This window comes from Oncorhynchus kisutch, unplaced genomic scaffold (genome assembly GCF_002021735.2).
Source record: "Oncorhynchus kisutch isolate 150728-3 unplaced genomic scaffold, Okis_V2 scaffold1763, whole genome shotgun sequence".
Classification (NCBI taxonomy): domain Eukaryota; kingdom Metazoa; phylum Chordata; class Actinopteri; order Salmoniformes; family Salmonidae; genus Oncorhynchus; species Oncorhynchus kisutch.
The window spans coordinates 40,505-45,091 of record NW_022263708.1 but is presented as its reverse complement, the minus strand read 5'-3'; positions in this window follow the sequence as shown (position 1 = coordinate 45,091).

Genomic DNA, 4,587 nt, shown 5'->3' with positions numbered 1-4,587 from the left:
CTAGGTATTTGTAGTTGTCCACATATTCTAAGTCAGAACCGTCCAGAGTAGTGATGCTGGACGGGCGGGCAGGTGCAGGCAGCGATCGTTTGAAGAGCATGCATTTAGTTTTTACTTTATAAAAGCAGTTGGAGGCCACGGAATGAGAGTTGTATGGCATTGAAGCTCGTCTGGAGGTTGTTAACACAGTGTCCAAAGAAGGGCCAGAAGTATAACAGAATGGTGTTGTCTGCGTAGAGGTGGATCAGAGACTCACCAGCAGCAAGAGCGACATCATTGATGTTTTCAGAGAAGAGAGTCGGCCCAAGAATTGAACCCTGTGGCACCCCCATAGAGAGGCCCAGACAACAGGCCCTCCGATTTTACACACTGAACTCTATCAGAGAAGTAGTTGGTGAACCAGGCGAGGCAATCATTTCAGAAACCAAGGCTATCGAGTCTGCCGATGAGGATGTCGAAAGCCTTGGCCAGGTCAATGAATACGGCTGCACAGTATTGTTTCTATGGATGACAGTTAAGATATCGTTTAGGACCTTGAGCGTGGCTGAGGTGCACCATGACCAGCTCTGAAACCAGATTGCATAGTGGAGAAGGTGCGGTGGGATTCGAAATGGTCGGGAATCTGTTTGTTGACTTGGCTTTCAAAGACCTTGGAAAGGCAAGGTAGGATATAGGTCTGTAGCAGTTTGGGTCAAGAGTGTCCCCCTCTTTGAAGAGGGGGATGACCGCAACTGTTTTCCAATCTTTGGGAATCTCAGACGACGGAGAAGTTGAACAGGGCTAATATAGGGGTTGCAACAATTTCGGCAGATAATTTTAGAAAGAAAGGGTCCAGATTGTCTAGCCCGGCTGATTTGTAGGGGTCCAGATATTGCAGCTCTTCAGAACATCAGATGACTGGAGTTGGGAGATGGAGAAATGGGGAAGGCTTGGACGAGTTGCTGTGGGGGGTGCAGTGCTGTTGACCTGGGTAGGGGTAGCCAGGTGGAAAGTATGGCCAGCCATAGAGAAATGCTTATTGATATTATCAATTATAGGTGATTTATCGGTGGGCAGTCAGGTCTGGAGAGAACCAAGGGCTATATCTGTTCCTGGTTCTAAATTTCTTGAATGGGCATGCTTATTTAAGATGGTGAGGAAGGCATTTTTTAAATAACCAGGCATCCTCTACTGACGGGATGAGGTCAATATCCTTCCAGGATACCCCGGGCCAGGTCGATTAGAAAGGCCTGCTCGGTGAAGTGTTTCAGGGAGCGTTTGACAGTGATGAGTGGAGGTCCGTGTTTACGGCTTTGGGGTGGTACCTGGTAGGTTCATTGATAATTTGTGTGAGATTGAGGGCATCAAGATTGTAGGATGGCTGGGGTGTTAAGCATGTTCCAGTTTAGGTCACCTAGCAGCACGAGCTCTGAAGACAGATGGGGGGCAATCAGTTCACATATGGTGTCCAGAGCACAGCTGGGGGCAGAGGGTGGTCTTTTGCAGCAGTGAGAGATTTGTTTTTAGAGAGGTGGATTTTTAAAAGTAAAAGTTCAAATTGTTTGGGCACAGACCTGGATAGTAGGACAGAACTCTGCAGGCTATCTCTGCAGTAGATTGCAACACCACCCCTTTGGCCGTTCTATCTTGTCTGAAAATGTTGTAGTTATAGTGACCCAAGAAAATTGTTCGATAGACCTATTCAGATAGCAGCCGATAAGACAGCGGGCCGCAGATGGGCATTCAGGTAACGTCGCGACGGAGGGGCCAGTTGAATAATTCAATCGGGCAGATAACGTCGGTAGTCCAGTCGTGAAGGCCCGGTGGGGCTCTGCATCGGCAGTAAAACGGGTCCGGATAGGTGATTGTAGCCCAGAAGGGGCCGATGGAACTCTTCAGTTGGCTAGCTCCGGAATAATTGATGTTTGCTCCGGGACCGACGTAAGCCAATAGTCACTCGGATAGCAGCTAGCTAGCTGCAAGATCCAGGTGTAAATGTCCAGAGCTTGCGGTAGAAATCCGGGGATATGGAGAGAAAATATGTCCGGTATGCTCTGGTCTGAGTCTCGTTGTACAAAACTGGCGGTAGCTTTTCGACCTAAAGGATAACTGATGACCACCAACCGTGGTTAGCTGAATACTAACGTTAGCCAGTAAACTGGCTAGCTTCTGGCTAGCTTCTATTGCGGATTTCAGATTTGAGGTGAATAATACTTTTTTTTTTATATAATTGGTGAGGCGGGTTGCAGGAGAGTGTTTTGAAGTTGAGTATTTTGGGAAAAAAATATATGAAAAGATATGCGAAGAAAATATGTAAATATATATATACACGGGACACGACAAGACGAGGACAAAGGACGTCTGACTGCTATGCCATCTTGGTATGGTATATATATATGATAAACAGAGAGTAGCAGCAGTGTAAAAGAGTTGTTGGGGGGGCACACAATGCAAATCGTCTGGGTAGCCATTTGATTACCTGTTCAGGAGTCATATGGTTTGGGGGTAAAAACTGTTTAGAAGCCTTTTTGTCCTAGACTTGGCACTCCGGTACGGCTTGCCATGGGGTAGTAGAGAGAACCGTCTATGACTGGGGTGGCTGGGGTCTTTGACAATTTTTAGGGCCTTCCTCTGACACTGCCTGGTGTAGAAGTTCTGGATGGCAGGCAGCTTAGCCCCAGTGATGAACTGGGCCGTACGCACTACCCTCTGTTGTGCCTTGCGGTAGGAGGCTGAGCAATTGCCCTACCAGGCAGTGATGATACCATGCAACCACCTCCCGATGTTGCAGCTGTAGAAACTTTTGTGGATCTGAGGACCCATGTCAAATCTTTTTAGATTCCTGAGGGGGAATAGGCTTTGTTGTGCCCTCTTCACGACTGTCTTAGTGTGTTTGGAACATTCTAGTTTGTTGGTGATGTGGACACCAAGGAACTTGAAGCACTCAACCTGCTCCACTACAGCCCCGTCGATGAGAATGGGGGCGTACTCGGTCCTCCTTTTCCTGTAGTCCACAATCATCTCCTTAGTCTTGATTACGTTGAGGGATAGGTTGCTATTCTGGCACCATCCGGCTAGGTCTCTGACCTCCTCCCTATAGGCTTTCCCGTTGTCGGTGATCAGGCCTACCACTGTTTTGTCATCTGCAAACTTAATGATGGTGTTGGAGTCATGCCTGGCCATGCAGTCGTGAGTAAACAGGGAGTACAGGAGGGGACTGAGCACGCACCCCTGGGGGGCTCCAGTGTTGAGGATCAGCGTGGCAGATGTGTTGCTACCTACCCTCACCACCTGGGGGCGGCCAGTCAGGAAGTCCAGGATCCAGTTGCAGAGGGAGGTGTTTAGTCCCAAGATCCTTAGCTTAGTGATGAGCTTTGAGGGTATTATGGTGTTGAACGCTGAGCTGAGGTCAATGAATAGCATTCTCACATAGGTGTTCCTTATGTCCAGGTGGAAAAGGGCAGTGTGGAGTGCAATAGAGATTGCATCATCTGTGGATCTGTTTGGGTGGTATGCAAATTGGAGTCGGTCTAGGGTTTCTGGGATAATGGTGTTGATGTGAGCCATTACCGGCCTTTCATTGCTACAGACGTGAGTGCTACTGGTCTGTAGTCATTTAGGCAGGTTGCCTTTGTGTTCTTGGGCACAGGGACTATAGTGGTCTGCTTGAAACATGTTGGTATTACAGACTCAATCAGGGGCATGTTGAAAATGTCAGGGAAGACACCTGTCAGTTGGTCAGTGCAAGAGGCGTCACTACAGTACCTGGTTCGATTCCAGGCTGTATAACATCCGGCCGTGACTGGGAGTTCCATAGGGCAGCGCACAATTGGCCCAGTGTCGTCCGGGTTTGGCTGGAGTAGGCCTAGTTAAATTACTATTCCATTCCTACCACTAGGGGCCACTAGAGAGCTGCCTCATGTAGCCTCACTTTTTAATTGAACCTTTAAGTCAGTTAAGAACAAATTCCTATTTACTTCCAGAGTTCTAGGTTAATTAGTGCCTGTTTGGCTATGCGAGAGCAGCGAGACTACCTTAACTGTAGTAGTATCAGCATGTAGACAACAACAACACATTAACTAAATGCCTATCAAAGAGTAAGTAAACCACTTAAAGCCTTCCAATGTGCTTTCACCACAGTCTATTACAATGTAGGTTAAGACCCCATCGTAACTTGACCACAGTCTGTTTTCAGGAAAATGTATTTACTGTGGTTGTTTGTGTGTAGTGTGTGTGTGTTAGTATTACAGTTTCTCAATTCCTGTCACACCGAAAGGGGACAGGAAGCTGAACCTGAGCTCTTTTGTAAGTAAGAATGTGAAAAATTTATATTTGATTCTGAGCAGTGCTTACCACAAAGACTATGTGACAGACGAGGGGTGTATTTACTAGGAACCAAACGGAATTAAACTGGACGAAATGGGTGGGGACCTACATAAATTTGTCCAATATAAACATTTATTTTCTGAAACAGTTTGCACTAATGAATGCACCACAGCCACTGTGATGGAAAGTACAGTCTTTGTGCATCACAGTGTAGAGTCCCCACATCCTGCTCCAACGGAAACTAGTCTGTACATTTCAGAGGAGAAAACAAGGGCAAGGGTG